The following is a 24,167-nucleotide window of genomic DNA, read 5'->3' as shown; positions in this document are numbered from 1 at the left end:
AAAAATATTAGATAAATAAATGTATTAAAACTTGTGGTAATGGAATTAAATAAATTAACACTCGGATATAAATTAGAATACTCAAAGTTTAATAGAGAGCATCTCTTGCACGGGATGTAGGGAAAATAGGGGTTTAGGGTAATGATGAATATTAAAAACAGTTTTACAAAAAAAGTGAAGTTACTAGAAAAATAAGTCGGAAAAAAAGGGGAATGAATGTTAATACTCTATTAAAAAAAGTAACCTATAGAAATGCTTTATTAGGAAAAACGAATATAAATAAAGCATTTTAGAAATTATACGGAAGTTAAAAAGTATGGAAAGAGGCACGTTTACATAAACACGTGACACACTAAAACAGTGCAAATGAGAACACCTGTCAACTGAAAAACGTGACTTAAAAGTGTGAGGAGCAATAAATTGATCCCATAGACTGTTAAGTAATCAAATAGTATATAAACCACAATGGTGGGATAATTAGTTTCGTTTTAGAGAATCAATAAGGGCGAAGAAACTACGAGCAAGGTAATGATTCGGGACTGCGGAAGCATCTTGGAATATCTTTCATTTTCTCAGAGGGAACATATTGTTAATGTATATTTAAAAATACATAAAACATTATGTCCCCTCCAAAGGAGTTGGGTGAATTTCGACGGAGGAAGGAAAGAAAATCGAAGAGATGTAAATTATCTTAATGGGTATATGTTTTATATATTTAAAAAAGAAAGCAAAAATATTTAAATGATTATAGAATGTGGTATGATTACGTTTAAATAGAATATAATAACGAGTTCACTAAAGAACCATTACAAGAAATATCGGTTATTTAAGGAATTACTACGTGCAAAGTAATTATTAGGAGCGATGTCGTAATCTTCAATTTATCTTTCATTTCCACAGAGGGATCATATTGTTAATGTATATTTTAATTTATATATAACTTAATGATCCTTCAACTAGAGTTGGATGACTTACAACAGAGAATTTAATACATTAAAAATTAATATTATTTTAGTATGCAATTATTTCTTAATGATTGCAAAATGTACTATAAATAAACAATCGATGAAACAACGAAATACTTTGGAATAAAAAAAATACTCTTTATCTTCTAAAATGAAAATGGGCTAAACGTATTTATATTGAGTAGTGCTTTTCCCAATTTTCACTCGTGAAGAACAGGAGGATTATCTTCGCAAGCACTTTTTTTGAAAAAAAATAATATAATTGTGGCTTCAAATGTTAATAATTCTTTCCATTTTTAAAAATGATTGTTAAATTTAATAATGACATGAAATGTACAGAAAAAAAGAAATATGAAGTAGTGAGGGAGTGTTTGACGTAGCACTTCTATTCTACTTTATCTAAAAGTAAAAAAAGCCTAAATATTTATAAAAAGATGATGAGGAAACACTTATATAATGTAAACATAAGGAATGAGTGCTTATGATAAAAAAAATAAGATCCACGCGTGATACCAATGAATGTAAAAGAATGTTTGCATTTCACCCATATGATGAATATAAAAGACTCCATAAAAATATTTTGAAAACATGAGTATTTTTCTTTCAAGGATGGTTTGTAGAATTATACATTTTATAAAAGAACATAGTACTCCACGCTAAAGTAGGAAAGTCAGCACAATTATGATAGAATAGAAAATAAAATAATATTTTTAAATACCATTACAGTCCACAAACTTGTAAGCACAGTACACAGTTTAAGTTAAAAACACCCTACCACAACTAGTTTTTGAAACGCATACTACATAAAGTTCGTCACAAAGTGGGCTAAGTACATGGTGAGTGTATTGTAACATCACATAGAAAAAACAAGTCAATCAACATTAGGATCAGGAAGGTAGATTTAACCACACAACAGCCAATCAAATGTTTTTCAAAATCTGCGCAAGGAAAGGGATTGGTCACTAATACGTCTTCTTACAATGCTTCACAACCAATCAAAAAGAGGTGTAGAAAGTTTCTGTTTTTAACCTACGAGCTAATCAGATAACCTTGCAAGTACACGCAGCAAGAGGCAATTAATAAAGATGACTTGCTTTCGCAAGATTTGGAAAGACTTCTTCCCGAATAAGTACGCATTTCACTGCCAGACCCCATTTAATGATTATCCAGGTTCTCAAGCCTAAACACTTTGCAAATCATCTCTCATCACTTTATCTTCTACCACTTTCACAGTGAAAGTGCGTGTCTCCTTCTCCTTTAACTCCTTTCTTTTTCATAGTAATTGTTACTCATATACTATCCGGCAAATACCCCACAGACGCAACCCCCTGGATTTGCAATAGTAATTGTTACTCATACACTATCCAACACATACCCTACAGATACACCACCTTGGGGTTGGAATATTTTTTTTTAGTGATTCACTATCCAGCACATTCCGTACAGATGCACCCCCCTGGGGTTATAATAGTAATTGTTACCGCTACACTAACCTGCACTTACCCTACTGATGCACTCTACTCTCTATTTCAAAATCCAAACCAGATTACAACACCCTTGCACCACTTTCGCGTCACTTTTCCCATCTTAAAAGTGATGCAATAGTAACGCAATGAACTTGTAAATCTACCCCATGCACATTACGAGCAAAACAAGTACACAACTCATTCACTTCTTTATCGATCACAATTAGACAGTGTTGTTTCACAATTCACAATGAACAAACAAGTTCAAGTGCCGAAGCGGGGAGTGCATCTCCATGGACCAAGTCTGCAACAAATACAAGGACTGTCGCGACTGGTCAGATGAACCGCTGAAGGAGTGTGGTGAGACCGAGTGCCTGGGATGAAATGGAGGCTGCTCACACATCTACAAGGACCTAAAGATCGGCTATGAGTGCATGTGCCCCCCTAGCTTTTGCCTTCTCGACAGCAAGCGATGTGAAGACATAGATGAGTGCCAAAATCCTGACACCTGCAGCCAAATATGCATCAACCTGGAGGGAAGTTACAAGTATGCCTGCAACCAGGATTACCAGATCGACCCGGTGTCCAAAACATGCAAGGCAATTTGCACCGTGGCCTACCTCTTTTTTACTAACCGACATGAGGTGCGGAAGATGACGTTAGACGGCAGCGAGTACATGAGTCTGATCCCGTGGCTGAAAAACGTTGTGGCTCTCGACATGGAGATCGTCAGCAAAAGATCTACTGGTCGGACCTGTCGCAGAAAAAGATGTACAGTGCCTTCTTAGACAAAGCCAACAACTTCTCTCACCACTGTGATCGAGCATCAAATCAAAGCGCCCAACGGCATCGCCGTGGACTGGATTCACGGCAACATCTACTGGACCGACTCCGACATCAGAACCATCTCCGTGGCCAACACCGTCGGCGCCAAGAGGAGGACACTGGTGAAGGAGGGGCTGGCCAGGCCCAGGGCCATTGTGCAAAGTGCATCCTTCACTTTCATGAGCGCAATCCCTGTGCAGTTCCTGTGACCAGGAGCTTATTTCTCCTCGTCTGCTGCTCTGATCGGTCTCTGACCTTTTATACACACAAGAGGCATGTGAGCTCGTATAGAAGCTCCCCCGTTTGTCCCTGCCCACCCTGCCCTCCCTGTCTTCCCGCCATTTACCCACTATGATGGATAGCTCACTCAAGGGACCCCTGCGCCCTTCAGCGTGATGGCATATTAACACACACATGGTCACTGGAGACAACTCTTTTGGCACTTTACGCAGCTGTAGTATAGAAAAGCACTATACATTTACCCAACGAGGTAGCACTTCTGGATGAGCCAGTAGAAAGTTCTCCAGTGCAAATCGCAAAAAAATCCGCGAGTTTGCGGGAAAATCCGCGAACTTGTGGTTTTTTTTTGCGATTTTGCGTGAATTCGCGGACCGCAGATCCGCAAAATTCGCCCATACTTACAAACAAGTTAATGTAAGTAGAATTCCTCAAACATATTTATGTTAGATCATTAGAACAACTACCCGTTTGGAAGGGAGAAAGGAAAACATATGATTAATGCAGATGGAGAGGGGAACTTGGATTGGAGTTGGGCAACAAAAATATAACACGTCAGGGAGCGTCGGGGAAACCAGTCTATTTACAAGGGGACAATACATTTTTGTCCACAAAGATGCATCAGTCAAAAAGTCAAGTGTCCTTTTGGTCATCCTCTAACACCACAATGTCCGGATCCTCTGAGTCTGATGCAGGCACACGGCTGGTCGGAGCAGGAACAGGCACCACATGGGCTCGTGACCCACAGGGGGTACGGGGGGAAACAGTGTGGGCCAACGGACAGGGGGAGACATTGACGGTGTTATGGGAAGGGAGTTGGGAAACAACAGACGACATGGCTGTGGCCAGGGAATTGACGTTGGTGATGAGGGTGGCCAGAGTTCTGACAAGCTCCGCTCACATCATGCGTATCTCCAGACACAACTGCAGCATGATGTGAGCAGACATGTCTGGCTGAAACTCACACATCCACCTCAAGTCTTCTGGGACAGCCACAGGAGGAACAACACAGGGAGGGGCCTGGTTGGAGTGGAGGGATGTGGTGCCTTAGATCCAGAGCCGATGTTGTGGTCGAGCAGGCAGCTACAATTAGGGGGACTGGTTGCAGGGGATGCAGCTGGAGTCCCAGATGGAATGGGAGCCTCTGGAGGTAGGGAGTAGCTGATGGCAGGCACATGTTGTATATTGGCCTGCCCCGAGGACACCTCGACCGAACCCACAGGTGAATAGTCTGTGGAAGAGTAGCACTCCACCCCCCCATGGCCAGAGGTGTCAGGCTCCCTCCCCACTTCAATGTCCACAGCCTCCACCCGGGCTCTAGCACCAGATCTGTGTTCCTTGTCAGTACGGGTGGGCGCAATCCTCTTGCCTCCAGTTGTTGAGGGTCCCTCCTCATCCTCTTCTTCCTCACTGGTCGAAAGAGTTCGTAGCTGCCGGCGCACTGATGGCCTCCCCCTCCGTACCTGGTCCTGCTGTTTGGCCATTTGGCCAGCTGTGCCTGCTGAAATGTAGGCAAATTGATGATGTAGTGCTTGTGTTAGTCAAAACCGGACTCATACATAGATGAGCCAAGGTCAGACTTTGTTTTCCTCTGACCACACTATACAGTTGTCAGTGTTTATGAGCTTACATTACATGTATGTTCACGGCCATCTCCTGAATTGAGTCTGACATTGATATCTCTCATGAATATTTGTGGCTTACACAACAGTATTGTTCAACCCTCACCTTTGGCATTCTAGTGATTGGTGTGTCCTGTCACTCCTACATGTGCAGGTTACAAAACCAGTCCAACAAAGGGGAACAGAGAGAGTACAGATTTGATCAAAATTGCCCAGTGATATATAGTTGCAGCTCTTTGACATCTGGACAAATGTCATCTGCTATATAGCATTGTATGGGACAAGACAAATGCCGAATGTGGGTCACACATCCACATGGGTCTGGGCTATTTGTTTTGCTACATTGTGAGTCTAGCCTTTTGATGTCCCCTCACAAAATCTGATAGTCCAGTGCCACATATTGGTTTTGGTGACTGATAGGGTAGTGCAGTACACTGGTGACCAGTGGTGGGTCATTGTGACAGCTACCCTGTACATGTAAAATGACATACAAGCCACTGAGGGTAAGACGTGTGTCAGTCGACACACTTTGCAAATTTAGAAACACTTGAGTGAGGCAAGGATCTCAAAGTCTGTCTTGACTCCATGGCACATGATGATCTGTCTCAATTTGAACCCAAACTCAACAAATGCAATGCAAGTCACAGCATCCAATTCCGTTTGGCCTGCCATACACACACTGGACAGTGTATGTACCATTGCTCATCCAATGCACACATCAGTTATGATTCCCTTGGTTCACTGGTAGTGGTGCTGGCAGAGCAAATTACAAAACAAATTCATAAGTATGGCTTATTTACCCAGTTGTCAGGAAGAAACTACGACTCCCAAAATGCACTCTACTCTGTACAGTCCATTGGCCACAGTGTGCCTTTTTATTCTTAATGACTGCTGCATGGACATGGTATAGGTGAATGGAGGCATGCAACACACAATGGTACAGCACTGTCTTCACTCACATCATACTCCCAGACATATTATGTATAGGATGCACTTATCAGTTCTCACCTACTCATGCTCCACAAGCTGAGCATGGACGGTCGGCCAAGCTGCTCGCAGGACCCTCTTGAGAGGTGAGGATGATGCACATGGTCCTCCCAGCGGTAACGGCATTCCCTAGCACTCCTATTGTGGACTCCCACTGCACTGCAGCGCTCACTGATGTTGGCCCATAGCCTGGTCCGGGCAGCAGTGCTCAGCAGGTATTCAGGGTCCCCATATAACTGAGGATATTTGGCCAGCACCCCCTCTACCAAGATATCTAATTTACTTTCTGTGAAAGGGGGTGCTTTCTCATCATAACCCTCAGCCATTTTGGGGCAAATAGGTTTAATGAGAGCAGCAGGATGGCAGAGGATCTGATCTGGGATAGAGGATGACTCAGAATGAACAGAAAATGGCTTCCAACAACTTCCTGTGATGTATTTCCTGTCTCCCACTTCCTGCATAACATTTCCTGTATGAAATGATGTGTTCTGGGTTATTTTTGAGGTTACGACGCGAAAACGTAGTTTCCGGTTTCCGGAGCGGTGGGTCCGCATCTGTGCATTACGGTCCGAAACCGGAAATTACGTTTTTGGGCCGTAACTTCCTAAAATATTGGTCGTAAATCCATTCAGTGAATACCAAAAGTAGTAAATTCATTCTGTGAATACCAGAAGTACTAGTGCATTCTGTGAATGCCAAAAGTAGTAAGTTTAAGATTTTGTCTTAAGCGCTTAGAGACCCCGGTGGTTATAACGCGCTATACAAATTAAATAAATAAATAAATTAAAGTTCTGTGAATCGGGCCCCCAGTTTATAATACTGCTTACCTAGATGCTGCTGTAATTAATGTGTTTTTTTATTTTTTATTTTGTTTTCTTTGTTTACGTTTTATTTTTATATGTACTGTTTCTTCAATTTTATTTAGTGATAATATATTTTAATATGTATTTATGACATTTTTTAGAATATTTGTATTTTTTTACATTTTTAATTATATTTTAGGTTATTTTTAGTTTAAATTCATTATATATATTTTTTTTCGTTGTGTTTGTTTATGTTTTCTTTTACATGTGTTGACTTTGTAGGAATGTGTTTTCAAATAAAAATGTGTTACATGTATACATTAAAAATGATTTATTCAATAATTAAAAAGTATATTACTTGGATGATTTATGTTATTGTTTAGAAGGATTCTGAGATTACCGCAGAGTGTTACAATGAGGATAGTGCATGCAGAATTGGATGCAGATTTTATTTCACATTAAATTAAAATACGCCATTTATTACTTTGGTGTTTAGTTTTGTTGAAAGCTGACTTGGACCTTAACAGGAAGATCTTAAAATATTGTTTGATTCTTGAATATAGTTACGGTATTCCCTGGTTGCATTATGTAAACAGTGTTTTAAGTATTCTGAGAAAACCAAACGTTTTTTACCACCCTGAGCTAAGTACTAGGTCAGATGATAAGTGGGCCAAGGAAGCATTTAGAGCCAATGCGAATTAAATTGGAACTGAATGCATATTGTCCAAAAAATCGGGTACTCAATATGTAATGATAAATTCTATGAGATAACTAGAGTAGTAATTGACTTTAGATATGGCAGTTTTGCGCAGATGAATATTGTCCTACTTTCGATTGAATTTATTTCCACAATTGCTAGTAGGTTAGTACAGACCCTCGGTCCTTCCAAAATGCACATGTCAAATGGGTGTGACATTGGATACGTTATATATAGTTTTTCTTTGTCCCACATTTACAACTTGACATCCTAAGTATACCTGCCCCTTATGACTGTATATGGATTTTACTCAGGTACGGACAGCTTTGCTATTTGCAATTTTTAGCCAGTGATAACGTGTGTTTTTATGTGTCATGGTTTTTGGCATGAGTGTTCCTTTCAGATCGGTGAAAAGAGTTTCTGTTTTAAAATGGTTGTATTTGACAGCTGAATTTTATGATCGTGTACTTTTATGATTTGCTGTGACTAAATCAAATAAAGAATTTGCGACTGATTGAATTATGCATTTTGTTTTCACATTGTAATCACTGTAGAGGACATTTTTAAACATTAAAGTATCCAAATGTATGTGCTATTGATTATTTAATGATGAACTATTTAGTCTTTTATTTCGTTGCATTCAATACTAAAATCACTAATTTTGTTTAATTATGTACTATTGTTGAGGATCCTGGTGAAAAGTGATTTAATAAAATTATAGTGTAGCTATATATGTTATTAATTTTTAAATGTATTGATTGATGCACCAATTGGAATTATTAAAGTATTTTAAACTACATATAGTCAAAACATTTATTTTATATTCATGGTCATTTGCTAATAATATTTTATAATAATAAAATGTATTATACATATCATTTTAATATTATTTATAGTTTTCATAAATAACAAAGATGCATGCACGTATAACTTGTCATTCAAGGGAAGACACATTGGTAATTGTTTTTAACTAGAGTATACTATGTCTGTTTTATTGATATTTATAAATATATATTTCTTTAAATTTACCATGTATTTAATGAACCCTAGAATAATATTACATCAACAGGATTGTTTTTTATTTATAGAAACATTCATTATAGAGAATTCCCAATTTTTAATTGAAATTTTTATTAACAATATATATTTATTTAAATGACAAATCGTTGTAGATATCATTATCGAGCTACCTATGGCAGCGTCACCAACAAATAAATGAATAAATTATGTGAGAAATTGGGTTGTTGGTTGAGTGGAGTGTACTGAAGAGTTGGGTCTAAGGGTCAAATATTTATAGTTGGTGCCAGCTTTGAAGTAGGAGAAGGTTCTGGAGGTTTTCACTCCAAGAGGTGTTTGGAATGTTCTGCCTCCCTGACCTGACCCCAGCTTGTATGGGTACACAAAAGACTACTGTCAAACCCTTTGTGAGCGTGCTGAGGCAGAGTCTTTATGATGGACAAGTGTGGTAAGTGATAGCTCCTCCACCCTATCAATTCAGAGATGTTCCACCCTGCCAACACCTATTCCCACTTCGTTTCACTGACTGGGAGCAATACACAAAAACTAACTGCCAGCTACCCCTAGCCATGTGACCCAGGATACCAGCTGTAAGCACCAAATTGTTGAGGTAACAAAATGCCTACTTTCTAAACGTGACCTTTTCAGATTTGTGAATAGAAATCTGACTTTACCATTAAATAGAGTTTTAAATTACAATTCTTTAGACACTAAACTCAACATTCCTACCTACTCCCAATTGAAAGTTATCGCTTATTAAATGTACTATTGTAACCCAATGTTATTTTATGGGAGAGGCAGGCCTTGCAGTAGTGATAAACAAATGAAATAGCTTTAACTTTCAGGATAATGTAAAAATTAAACTGTTTTAAATGTACTGCAACTTGCCCTATGAGCTTTTTAGGGGCCAACTTACTGGTGACTTATATTTATTAAAAGGAAAGGTGTGGGCCTGGCATAAGTTTTATTTTGCCAAGTCCAAAGGGCAGTTTACATCTGGACCCACCGGCTGCAATGGCAGTCATGAGATATTTATATAGCTACTTAATTGGGTGACACAATGAGTGCTGCAGGACCACTAGTAACACTTAATTTACAGGTCCTGGGTACATGTAGTACCACTTTACCAAGGACTCACAAGTTAATTAAATGTGCCAAGTCAATTGCACCATGTGTAAGGGAGTGAAAGCAAACACTTTAGTCCTGGTCAGCAGTTGTAAGGTGTGTAGAGTCATAAGGCCAGCAACCATAAAGTCAGCAAAAACGGGAGGGTGAAGGCAAAACGTTTGGGGATGACCCTGTAGAGAGGGCCAAGTCCCACAAACATTTCTCTAGTGATATTTTAGTTGGAGTTAAATAATAAATCTGCACTCCCCAAAATTAAACATTTCTCTAATGGTAGTTGAGCTGGAGTTAGATTGGGAAATCTGCAATCCCCAAAATGAAACACTTTTACCGATGTTAGTTGGGTTGAAGTTAAAATATTAAATGTGATCAAACACTAGCTAGGCAATTAGTCAGTCAGTCATCAGTCTGCCAGGCAGTTAGGAGGAGTAAAGGTGCATATGTTGTGTCTGAAACTGCAGATTACTGGTACTTAATTGTATGGCAGTTCAATTGGTTTATATAGCTATTGCAAACAACCTTGGAAACTTTATAGAAAAAACAAAGATTCCATAGGCAAATATGTGAGAAGAGTATGCAATTTCTTTTACTAGTACAGCTTCGAAGTGTGTAATGAGTTTTAGTGGTACTAACAGCTGCATTACCAAAAAACTCATATATGTTGTCATGATTAGAGGTGTGTATGTTGATGGTGAGATTTACAACCCAAAATCTGAATTAAAGTGCAGTCAGATATGCTCTTTACAATGTTATGGTTTTCTATCTTTCCTGGTGTATGCATTAGTTTACCTAACTCTAATAGAATTTGAGGCTGGTCCACGTTGGGAAAATTCCAGAGTTGTAGGTTGAGGGTATTTGTAAAATGCAAAATGAAATGCACAAATGTTTTCTATTGTATTATGTTTCATTAACATAGAAACTTTCCCATGCTACACTCACAATTCACCCGTATCTCTCATGAAATATAGCAGTGTTTTTCCAGCAGTTCTACACACATCCCTTCTCTTTTTTACATGCAGCTGAATAAGCCAAATGCAAGCAGTTTAATCTGCTTTTTTGATGACACTATAATTCTTCATAATAATACCCCATATTCAATGTGGATATATAGGAAGAAACATCACTTTCCTCAAGAAGGCAACAGATTACCAGGTGATCATCGACCCCACACACATTGCCAAGCACACACTGGACCCCATTTGTTCCGGCACCAACAGAATCAGGCACCGCAATGCCAGCAAGGTCTCCTGGTCTGCCCACTCATTAATATACTTCTACATCTTCTCCACTACCAACCTTCATAAAATTCCCTGCTGGACTCATATCCTCAACACATTACCATCACACTACTCCTCAACCCAGATGAGGCCATCAAAAACTTCTACACCTGGATTACCAACTGCGCCAAGAAAGTTGCATTCCTCAAACCCTCCCAACATAACAGACCCCCCACCATGCCTACTGGTTCACAGAAGAACTCCTAAACACCCAAAGAAATGCAAGAACTTAGAAAGGATCTGGTGCACCAGCAAGACATCCCTCCAAAAAAGGGAGATTTAAACGGGCATTAAGTAACTACCATGCTCAACTACAAAATGACAAGAAAGATGCTCTCAACACCTGGCTCAAAGGCATCTTCAACCTCAGGAAGGAACTCGTGTGCATTGTCAAAGAATTCTCTAACCCCACAGCTACATAGAGCACTAACATCTCCTCCCAGGATCTCTGTGACTCCCTCGTAGAGTTTCTTCACCAAAAAGTCACTACCATCTATGAACACTTCGACCCCCCAACTGCCCCAAGACAGCATCAACACCCTCCCCACCAACAAAGACCATAACACAGAAGAGATCACCCCATGGGACACCCTTGCAACACAGACTACCACCACCATCATGAGCTCCAAACACTCAGGCACATCCAGAGACCCCTGCCCTCACAGTTCAACAAAGGAATTACCTACATCAGCCTGGAGCTTACCACCATCAGCAACATCTTCATCTCCCCAGCATACTTCACAGCAGCCTGGAAGCATGCAGAAGTCAAACCCCACCTAACACAACCATCTCCAGACCCTAAAAATCTCAGAACCACCAACCAATATCCCACTCCCCTTTCGAGACAAAGTCCTGGAAAATGCAATAAATATCCGACGTACCAACCATCTGGAAACCAAAAAACTCCTGGGCACCTCTTATCAGGATTCCGCACCAACCACTGCACAGAAACAGCCCTCATAGCAGCCACTGATGACATAAGAAGCCCTGATGGATAAAGGAGAGACTGCTGCCCTTATCCTTCTCGAGCCTCTCAGCAGCATTTGACAAAGTATCTCACTACACCCTCGTACACGGTCTTCACCAGATGGTTATCCAAAAGAAAGCCCTCAAGTGGATTGCTTCCTTTCTCACAGGAAGAACCCAGAGCATCCATCTCTGGCCATACTGTTTGATGCCCAAGGACATCATCTGCGGCGTCCCTCAAGAATCATCCCTAAATCAAACTCTCTTCAACACCTATGTGGCCCCATTAGCCATCCTGGTAGATCCAACAACATGAACATCATATCCTACGCAGATGACACTCAACTCATCCTGTCCCCCTCCTCAAACCCACCGGCACCAAAACTCACTTCCACAGCTGCATGACCTACATGACTAGTTGGATGCAGAGCAAGTACCTCAAGCTTCACACCTTCAAACCAAGGTGCTCATCTTCGGAGACACCAGCTCCCCCTGGAACAACACCTGGTGGCCAGTTGAACTTGACCCCACACACCCACAGAACACACTAAAAAACTAGACATCATACGGAGAAAATAGGTAAATGCCTTCTCTTCAGCATGCTTCCACATCCTTCCCATTGTGAGGAAAATGTTCAAATGGCTCCCACCGACACAAGAAACATCATCACCCAAGCCCTCATAACCCGCTGTTTGGACTTCGACTCCACTCTATATGTAGGGATCACTACCCAAATGATAAACAATCTTCAGACCATTCAGAATGCAGCAGCAAGGCTCGTTCTCGACCTCCATAGGTGAACCCACATAACACCCAACCTCAACCTCAAAACACTCCACTGGCTCTCCATTAACAAACAATGCCAGTTCAAACTCCTCACTCACACCTACAAAGCCCTCCTCAACACCAACCCAACCTACCTCAACCACAGAGTAAACTTCCACCAACCCACCAGACTACTACACTCTTCGTCCTATCTTGCTCACACTCCACCCATCCTCAGAAGCAGAAGCAACGGCCATGCCTTTTCGCACTTGGCCGCTAAACAATAGAACGACCTCTACCTATAAACAGCCCCAGCCCCTCAGGAGTTCAGGAAGAAACTGAAAACCTGGGTAGTCAACAGAAAGCTCGGAGCTGTGCCCCCCCCCCGCCCCTGAATACCCTCACGGGTAATAAGTAGCGCTCTATAAACCTGATTTGATTGATCGATTGAATATTTTTTGGATTACTAATTATTATCTGTAAAATACAAGGTGAGAACATTACAGACATTTTAAAATATTTTTGTTGCTCTGTTTTCTTCTTTTCACTGGAAGATAGACACAAAAATGATTTCCCTATATTGTATCTTCTGTGCACATTGACAATTCCAGTGCCATTTCGCGCACCTACTTCATCACGTCTGGTCTATTTATGGGTACGTTTAGAAGTGAAGTTGGGGATCCACTAAAAACATTTGGAAAGAAGATATAACTAGGAGTTTGTGTAATCAAAAAACATATTCTATGCACTGGCCTGGGAAGGTTACTTAGTTGTCACTCACGACTATGGAATTCCAGCACACTTGGTAGATATCTCACAGTAGCTAACAAAATTAGGTCGATCCTGTTTCTGTGAATCAGGAATTTACCAGTGCATATGTTTTTTCTTTTTAAATTCCTAACTTTGTCTTACACCCATGAAGTGGTTTGAGAATACAGAGTGTGTGTTTATGACATAAACCTTACACTCACCCAAGCAGTGAGAATAACAGTAAGTCCGTTTTTTTCAAGTTTGTTGCATCTAAATATTGGTAGTCAACATTGGACAACTAACAGGACACTCTTACTTAATTTAATGGCATGGTAATTAATTGGGTTCATGCCTCTGTTGTACAAGCCCAAAATTACATCATTACAAAACATCAACACCATAGCTAAAAGTCTGATAACATAGCCTAACTCTGCCGATCCCTTTAAACAATGTGTCATGGCTGGTTTTCTTCATCCAAACAAAATATTTTTTCTGATCACAATACAACAATAGGATTTTGGATACATATGTTGAACATATGAATATTGTAGAACGGATGATGAATACATTTTGTAACTGTAAAATTTAAACGACCGTTCTCATATGAATGTTGCTGCCACCAACCCCTGAATACCAGCAAATCTCACTAAACTTCAAGCTATATATTGCCCCCAATTTTCTCCTATAAACACTTAGATAAATGCTAAATAAATATTCCCTACCTTCATTACACCCAGCTTTTGATTCACTAGGATGAGACCTAAACTATAAGAATAAACAACGTTTAGGGCTCATTGCTGCCCACTCTCTTTTTACAATCTCTCTGGGTAACCTGGGGGCGCTACATCACCTGCATCATTCCTACTCAGTGGAGGCCTGTAATTTTAGTAGGGAGAGGATGAATGGAACACACACACACACACACACAAACGCTCATTTGCACCCATGCATGCATACATGCACGCGCACACACACATCCACACACAACACTCACCCCCAAATATTCGCACATGCACACACACATGCACGCACCCAACATTGAAAAAGAAGCCACACTTACCTCTAAAGCTCTGCCTAGGAGGTCCCAGGAGGACTGGTACTGCTGCCTTCTCTCCCTGGCTGACCTTAGCCAAAGAGGGAAGGCAGCAGTCACAGAGTGGGATGGTGGTCAGTGAGAGTTGCTGACCCCACGCCACTCTGTGAAGAGGTGTCAATGATTGACACACAACCATAGGCACTTCAGGGTTTAAAACTGAAGCACCCAGGCAATCAGTGATACTCCCCCTGATCACAATGGGGAGGGCCTCTAGTTGCTTCCCCAGGCAGAAGAGGTCATGCCCACAGCAGCTGTGACATCTTAGCCCGGCAAAGTTCAGTTCAGACAGCCAGGAAGCTTCACCTATACTGCATATCTAGGGCCTGGCTTCCTGACATGAAAATAAAGAGTGTCTGTCAGACTGACCTTTGCTCAGCCTGAGAGACAATCTTTTTGTTGGAGAAAAGGTGAGGGGGTGTGGCCCCTCTGCCGGTTTGAACATGCCACTGTTACTCCTACTTCCAGCAAAACTGAGTATGTTTGCTCTATATTATGAATTGTAGGATAAATGTAATACTTCATATCTTTATTGCCTTCCCCTGCGGTCCTCCACCATCTTCAAAACCTGCTGATTCATTTACAGAGCCATCATTACCAGAACTCTGCTTTCGCAGACGAGGTCACAATTCTGGTATTCTCGGCATACCCACCCACAGCCAGGCCACCACCAGACTGCAAACTAAGAAGTGTAAAAAAGCTAAATCAAGGTAGCAGACCCTTTCCATTTTTGTACACATGCCCTGGACCAACATCTCTGTGTAAACCAGGAGTGCTCCACACTGATCCAATTTGGGAAATAGTTGAAGAACCACCATTTTAAAGAACACTACATCACAATTCATAAACTTTCCACAACTGAGCTAGCTCACCTGCCACTCATTTACTTTATTTTGTAGGTCTTGACCTCTGCCAATGTGCTTGCGCATTGCAGATGTCGAGACATATAGAGGTGGAACAGGAAAGCTGAACAAGAGGGCTTTGGCAGGCGGATTACGCAGAGTGTATGTGCCCTTGCACGCGCTTGCCGTTTGCTCCCCGAGCCGCCTGCATCATCGCATCAGACCCGCCTCAGCAATGCCGAGAGCTTCACACTTCAAAAGAATGCTCTCCCCCGCCCCCCTCTGCGCAATGCCTCTTCTCTCACCCTTTCGCTATCTCCCCCGCCCTCCCACCTTCAGCCTCTTCCTCTGCAGTCTCCACTGGACCTGCCCTCCCTCGCCATTGGTATGCACAGCGCACTCTCTCCCCCTCCCTCCTCCTCACAACGCTACACGAAGGTTGGCCCCACGGCTTGTTAGTAATTAGGTCTCAGAAGGATTACATGTTAAAAAGTTAGCAGCCGTCAATTGCAAACCAAATGCTATGCAAATTCCTCACATCTTGCCTTGCCGACACCACCTGTCCGCAGCTAGATCAAGAGGGGCTCTCCTGTCAGAGGTGAAGCTTAGGTCAAACGCTTGTGCCACACGGCGCATTTCAGCATGAGCCTGAGTGACGGGCTGTGTATGTGTGTGTTGTTCTGATATACAAATCAACTTCCCTCAGATTCCTTCAGCCCTAAACTACTCCTTCTGTCATGCCGATGCTCACTGTCTCAGCCAACAAAGTTTGCTTTTTCATTGACCACGGTCTACAAAAATACTCCTCTTTAATAAAACTTGGTTTCATAGGCATACAATTTTGTTACGTTGGATCTGCTTACTTTCCTGAATTAAAAATTCGAAAAGAGGCACATTTTCTAACTTTCACTTGAGCACCACTGCATATCAGAGTAACTGAGAGATAATTGATAGGTGCCTTTTTCTTCTAAAAAGGACTGTAATTAAGCGAAAAAAGGACTGTCCATTCTAACCAATGCATCCTTTCCTACAGAAAGACTGTCCTCCCAGCTGTGGCCTACCTGCCCATAAGCAGCCTTTTTTTACTAAATATCCATCATATCAAATTAGTTCAGTAAAATAATAAAAGTGATTACGCTTAGAAAGGAGTAGAAAGAGTACTTTTTTTTTAAGTGTGTACACACGCAGTAATGTATGTACAACTCCTACATACACACTTTCTTATACACTCTTTCTCTCTCACACACACTCTCTCTGTCACCCACACACACACTCTCTCTCACACACACACACTCTGTCTCTCACGCACAGTACAGCCTTCTACCACCAACACTCTACCACTCTATCCGCCACCACCCTATCCACCACCCTATCCACCACTCTATGCACCACCACTCTAGTGCACACACTTTAGCGAACACACTCCAGCGCACACGCTCTAGCGCCACCACTCTAGTGCCACCACTCTAGCACCACCACTCGATCCGCCACCACTCGATCCGTCCACCGCCCGATCCACCCACCACTCGATCCGCCCACCACTCGATCCAACTCCACCCTCCAACTCCAAAACCACCCTCCAACACCACCCTACAACTCCACCATATAAACCTACCCTCCTAATCCACCCTCCAACTCCACACTCAAAATCCACCCTCCAAAACGACCCTCCAACTCCTCACTCCAACTCCACCCTCCAAATCCACCACCGAAAACCACAATCCAAGTACCTTCCAAATCCACCCTCCAACTCCACCCTCTAACTCCACCCTCCAACTCAACACTCCAAATCCACCATCCAACTTCATCCTCCAACTACAAATCCACCCTCCAACTCCACCCTCCAACTCCACCCTCCAACTCCACCGTCCAACTCCACCCTCCAACTCCACCCTCCAACTCCCCCCTCCAACTCCACCCTCCACCCTCCAAATCCACCCTCCAAATCCAACTCCACCCTCCAAATCAAACTCCACCCTCCAAATTCAACTCCACCCTCCAACTCCAACTCCGCCCTCCAACTCCACCCTCCAAATCCACCCTCCAAATCCAACTCCACCCTCCAAATCCAACTCCACCCTCCAACTCCACCCTCCAACTCCACCCTCCAACTCCACCCTTCAACTCCACCCTCCAACTCCACCCTCTAACTCCACCCTCCAAATCCACCCTCCAAATCCACCCTCCCAATCCACCCTCCAACTCCACCCTCTAAATCCAACTCCACCCTCCAAATCCAAATCCACCATCCAAATCCAAATCCACCCTCCAACTCCACCCTACAACTCCAAATCTACCTTCCAACTCCACCCTTCAACTCCACCCTCTAACTCCACCCTCTAACTCCACCCTGACAAAGTAATCCTCTGCAGGTGTGGATGGGGACTACTTCAAAGAGGATAACTGGCATGTGAGCCCAAAGGGAAATGGCCAGGGGCCCTACGGCAACAAGGAAGGAAACCTTTAGAGCACTCAGAGCCAAGAAGAAGGTGAAGGACAGTGAGGAAAGCTAGAGGGTAAAAAGGCTGAGATTAAGGCAAACCTCCACTAGTGGGTTGAAGCTTGTAGAGCACAATGAGATGTTTGATAGTGTGGAGGGAGAGAGAGCTGCACAAGGAATGCTGCTTGTTCAATTAAACAAAAAACACAATAGCTCTAATTTTCTACAGTCTATTTCTAAATACAATTTTCACAAATCCAGACTAGTATGGAAAGCCCCTTGTTTAATCACAATGCCACTGAAAGATTGATCAGCCCACGGGGCTTGGGCGGAGGTTGCTAACTCATGCAGTAGAGAGAAGACTGTGGCATGAAAAATACTTTTCACATCTACCCATCAGCACACATTAACAATGTGGCTCACACCAGATCTGTTTAGACAATGTCCCCAGAAAGCAGCCAGTACAGTGCTCTACTGTCCTGTGACTAGATGTATTTGATGTAAATATCACATTACTAAGAACAGCATATCTCCTGTAAGGAAATACAGAGCAATGTCATCTTCTGACATGGAGTAATTTTCTGTAATTTTATGCAAGGTAAATTATTCATAAAAATGCACTATGGTATGACTCAGTGAGCATTAATCAGAGCATGAGCTTTTCCGTTAAGAACAAGAATCCGATGGCTGGATAAAATGCCAGATACTGCATTCTGTTTCCGAGCCAACTTGACATCAGTTCATACACAGTTGGTGAAAACCCAGACCAGATGGACTAGGCATGTTGATAGAATGTCAGATGAGCACATTTCTAAACTGCTCTTCTATGGAGAACTTACTCAGGGAAAGCACTGAGAGCCTCCCAGAAGTCCCTCAAGACCAAGATGACCACCTAGGAAATCCTCACACTGAACAGTCCGGCATGACACAGCCTCATTCACAAAGGCTGCCAATCCTCTGAAACGAGACACACTGCTGAGGTTCAAGGAAAGCATGAGCTGCGCAAGTCCATTCCTGCCCGCACGTCACCGATAGTGTCATCAAATATATGTCCGACGTGTGACAGGATGTTCCATGCCCAAATAGGACTACTCAGTCATCTTCAGACGCACAGAGCCAGGTCAACCAATCAATGAGATGTGGAGGTCTTCATCAACAATAATGGGCAAACATCATCTCAATAAGAACACAATTACTGTTGGTAACTGTAAATTCTCCTATAACCAAGTGTACGTTCCAAAGACTTGGTCTACTTAAGTTGGGTGAAGGACCGTCACCATATTTCTGTAGAAATTATGAATGCAAGATGGATGATCTAGTGGAGCTTTCTCCATCATTTCATTCCTCAATAGGAGACAATTCCTCCAATTGATTCATGTCTGCAGTTAGAGTTTCTGTCAGAAATTGGAGAAGTTCCCATTACTGCCCAAATCTTTTTGCTTATAAAAGATGACACAATTGACCTTGATGATGTTTGACATCAATGTCATGAAGCCTACACCTGCTTCCAGAAGTCAATCCAATTCCAACCTCAATGTGTTGCAGGGGCGCAAAAACAGTTGGTTAAGGCAGTTTTACGCCATCCTCCCATCAGTCACTGTGAGAAGGGCTGGATCGTCTGAGGCTGCAGGGATGGATTTTGGCCTTACTCTTAGTATTTGTCTGGCCCTGGGAAGGACATTTATCCTTTAATGAGGCATCATTTACTTTGGGTTTGCTATCTGTGCCCCCTGCCAACTCGCAAAGCAAGACAGCAGTTAAACAGAAAAAGTCTGAGAATTATTTTGCCTTTCAAAGTAAAAGAGAAAAATATTCACAATACGGGAAGGTCAAGAGGCTTTTCCCAAGTGCTCTTTTTCCAACCCTGCTGGGTTCTTCTAAGTGAAGAAGCCAGCAATGGGATGCCCGCAAGGGGTAATAACGCCCCTTGTGCAAATGCGCATTTCATTTTGTTTCTCCGGGAGGAAATTGTTTTTCCCATGGATAAAGCCCAATTCACTACACTACAAGAAAATCTGGGGGCATATGATCTGATCACTGAAAGGAGAGTTACTCTAGCCATGTACTGGAGTAGATCTCCAATAATTTCCATGGTGGGAAGAAGTAGGAGGAGGATCTGGGACTGTCCACAACTTGCATGTTTTTGGGCAGTCCCCAATTTAGAAGGCAAGACATGCCTTGGAACACTTTTTTTGCTCCTCTTGAGTGGGATTTACAAGTGGTGCCATCCCCATGTCTGTGGCGGAAACCTCCACCCTCGTAAAACCATTTACACCTGCCATGAAAGCCTTTGTGGATTTTTGACAGGTGTCAAAAAAAGGTATACTCGGTTGTAAACAAGTATTTATGACCAAATTTACTTTTGTGAATAGGCAGCAATGAAATTAGAACATGTTAATAGCGGTAAATGTCACTTTCTTTGTGCTTTGAGGTCAGTCACAACAAAATACAAGAAATATGGCATCCTGACATCAGCTCCTCTCATCCTATTTAAAGGAGAATATATTTTTGAATGCATATTTGGGTGTCTGTATCAGTAATGTGCCTTCTGCAGGCATATGTGTGTAACCTGCAGCATGGGCATCTCGGCCCTTTATCCTCCCGAGATTCATAAAATAGGTATATTCACTTCGGAACAATTTCCTTGCACAGTGCTTAAATGGCAAAAATCTGCTGCAGCAAATGCTCCACAAAGCACAGGTTATTAAACAGTTGTTACTTTAAAAAAATGGGGGTGTATTCATAAAAAATAAATCCCAAAACATGTGCGGCGGTATCTGCTTCCACTTATCTTTGCATTCCTATTCACCAATATTCCCAGAAAGCTAGTCCGGCCACAGATTTCCATATGTACTAGTGCGAAGGTCAGTTGATTTTCCTGTAAGTTCATATCTCCGCTTAGTAGAGTTCTCCATAGCAGAGAAGTCATCTCAAGAAATAGATCCCCTTCTGCAAATGGATATTTAATTTTCCTTCACAGGGACAATTTGTTCCCCCCCCCCCACCCCCCCCTTTCCGGGTGATGAGATTGCTGTGTATTCCTTATTCAGCATCATTCCTATTAGTATGGCCGGGACAGTGCTCAGCTTTCCAGGCATACTAGTGGGAAGGTCGAGTTCTTCCTCCCACTGTGCGGAGTGCTCTATAGCAGAGAATTGCACATAAGGAGCCTTGCACATGCATAATACCACTCCTTGTGCAAATACACATTTTATTTTGTTTCTTTGTGGATGGGGTATATTTTTCCGGTAGAGAAAGCCCTTCCTCTACCAAATTCTGGGGGTGATTCGTCCTCTTCTCACCCTGGAAGGGGAGTCACTCCTGCCCTGTGCTACAGTAAACCATCAACCATTTCCATATAGGAAGAGGTCAGAAAGAAACACGGGAATGCCCATAAACTCGCATTTTTGTGGGCATTCCTCAAATAATTACAACTGCGGATATCTCCGTGAGCGTGGCAGAGATCTCTGGCCTTATATGAACTTTACCCGTCAGGAATCCCTTCGTGAATCTATGGTATCGGTAAAGAAATGCAACTTTGGTCGTAAATGTGGGTTTGCAACAGATTTTGTCATTCCAAATAGGCACCAATGAAAATGAAAATGAAAGCACAAAAAGTGCACAACTTGCGCTTTTGGTGGTTCCACAGACTAATGCAGACACTTCAGGGATTAGTGTTTGATGCTGTAGTCACAAGTTCACACCTTGGCAGATCCATTTGGCCTTACAACCATCTGGGTCCAGTATCAATTAACATCCGTGATGTGTTAAAAGCATGATGTGTTAAAAGCACCAACAGCCTGATTCATCTAGCCGAATTGCGCTCGCAAAGGGCCAGATTCTGAGAATCTTTCCCTTTGCGAGCGCAATTTTTGCATTTGGGATTCATCATCCCAAATGCAAAAATCGGTAATTGCTAATTCGCTAAATTGCGAGGAATTACATTTAAGGAATCTCTATTTGAGATTCCTTAAATGCAATTCATGAAGCATTTTAAAATTGCGAAAATGCAATTTTGGGCCGCTATTTACCGAGAGGTCAGACCTCTCGGTAAATAGCAAAAACTTAGAAAAATGCTTTTAAAAGCATTTTTCTAAGTTGCATGTTGCACAAACACATGTCCTTTGGACATGTGTGTGCGCAACACCTGTTTCAATTTGCATTTAAGGGGTGCTACAGGGTGTCCTTTGGACACCCCTAGCACCCTTTAAATCGCTATCTTATTTGCGATTAGCTAATTGCTAATCGCAAATAAGGAATACTCCCCATTCATTCCTGGGGAGTTATTCCTTATTTGCGATTAGCAATTCGCTACTCGCAAATAAGGAATGTGTAGGAATCGCTATTTATTGAGCAATTCCTACATGAATACCGTTTTGCGAGTCCTTAATAGCGATTCGCTATGAATCGCTATTAGGGGCTCGCAAAACGGCCCGTTGATGAATCAGGCTGCAAGAGACATACAGCCTGATTCATCAACAGGCCGTTTTGCGAGCCCCTAATAGCGATTCATAGCGAATCGCTATTAAGGACTCGCAAAACGGTATTCATGTAGGAATTGCTAAATAAATAGCGATTCCTACACATTCCTTATTTGCGAGTAGCAAATTGCTAATCGCAAATAAGGAATAACTCCCCATTCACTCCTATGGGCCAAAAGGCCCATAGGAATGAATCGGGAGTATTCCTTATTTGCGATTAACAATTAGCTAATCGCAAATAAGATAGCGATTTAAAGGGTGCCCTGTAGCACCCCTTAAATGCTAATTGAAACAGGTGTTGCGCACACACATGTCCAAAGGACATGTGTGTGCAACATGCAACTTAGAAAAATGCTTTTAAAAGCATTTTTCTAAGTTTTTGCTATTTACCGAGAGGTCCGGCCCGAAATTGCGAATTAGTAATTTAAAAATGGTTGATGAATTGCATTTAAGGAATCTCAAATAGAGATTCCTTAAATGTAATTCCTCGCAATTTAGCGAATTAGCAATTACCGATTTTTGCATTTGGGATGATGAATCCCAAATGCAAAAATTGCGCTCGCAAAGGGCCAGATTCTCAGATTCTGGCCCTTTGCGAGCGCAATTCGACTTGATGAATCAGGCTGTTAGTTATGGCAAATGTGCACTCTTCAGATATGGCTGTTGTCTATTTTAATACTAAAAAAAGCCAGAAAAGCTAAAACACGTGCTTCCACTACAAACATCCGCTATGGAAATAGTAGGATGCTCCTCTTCAGACACAGAGGAGCACAGCCACATTATATGGTACCACCTCGGGAAAACCGAGTCCAAGAAAACAGGTCGTGATGTTAGGTGTGCACTGCATTAGAAAATCCATTAAGATACTCATTGACTTACCACATTAAAATGTGTGCCCTTGGCTACTTTACAACCATTTATGTGGCATGCATTTGAAACAGCATTGACATAGATCTAGCCAGTCCACGGGAAGACCTCACAGTATCTCAGCCACTTCAGCAACAATCTACGAATCGCTTAGCTTACTGCTTGCTAAGTACACCACAGGTCTTCATCCCTCATCCAGTGAGCCAGGCAGTTCTGAAATTACAGCTGGCTGTAGCTATCGAGTCCTTTAACTCCCATCCAAGAGAACCATGGATCTCTGAGCTTCCTCTGCTACAGGACATCCCAGTCCCTTAGCCCTCAGCCATAGAAGCATGCAACTCTAAAGTGACTGCCGCCAGTTGGTACCATGGGCCTTGAATGCCCATCCATAGAGCCATGCAACTCTGAACTGACTGCTGACAGCTGATACCATGGGCCATGAGTGCTCAGAAATTTAGCCATGCAACTCTGAGCTGAAACTTTGCAGGGGGCACCAGGGGTCAATAAATCACCCAACCAGACAATAATAGCATTATGAACTGATTGTTAATGGTGAGTGGGTACCTTGGGCCTGAGCCCTCAGCTACGTATGCCGAGAGCGTAGCAGACTGATGGCTGCAGGCATGGCAACATTTGTCAACCTGCATTTCTGACTTTGTGGGGTGTATCAGATGCAAAAAACAATGTTGGCTCTCTTGAAAGATCTGCTCTTTCAGGAAAATTGAAGGATTAAACTGCAAATAACCCACAAACTGTAAGGTTACTGTGTCCTGGTTCAAGAAAGGACGGAAAGTAGTGTGACAGGGCAGTAATTTGAGCAGGCGTTGTGATGTAATAGAAGATGGGAGGTAGGTTCAAATAAATATGATGTAAGATGAGGAGAGGAAGTGCTAGCAGGAGAAGCGAGAGTAAAAAATGAACTGAAAGGGCTGAAATGAGATG

The 24,167-nt window shown here is 42.2% G+C and overlaps 1 pseudogene; it reads left to right on the top strand.

Moving 5' to 3' along the window:
- LOC144773853 (low-density lipoprotein receptor 1 pseudogene) overlaps positions 1–3,465 on the top strand; it is a 35,598-nt pseudogene extending 32,133 nt beyond the window's left edge.
- Positions 3,466–24,167: the final 20,702 nt, after the last annotated feature.

The sequence above is a fragment of the Lissotriton helveticus genome, chromosome 8 (genome assembly GCF_964261635.1).
Source record: "Lissotriton helveticus chromosome 8, aLisHel1.1, whole genome shotgun sequence".
Lineage (NCBI taxonomy): Eukaryota > Metazoa > Chordata > Amphibia > Caudata > Salamandridae > Lissotriton > Lissotriton helveticus.
This window is presented reverse-complemented; position numbering and strand designations above follow the sequence as displayed.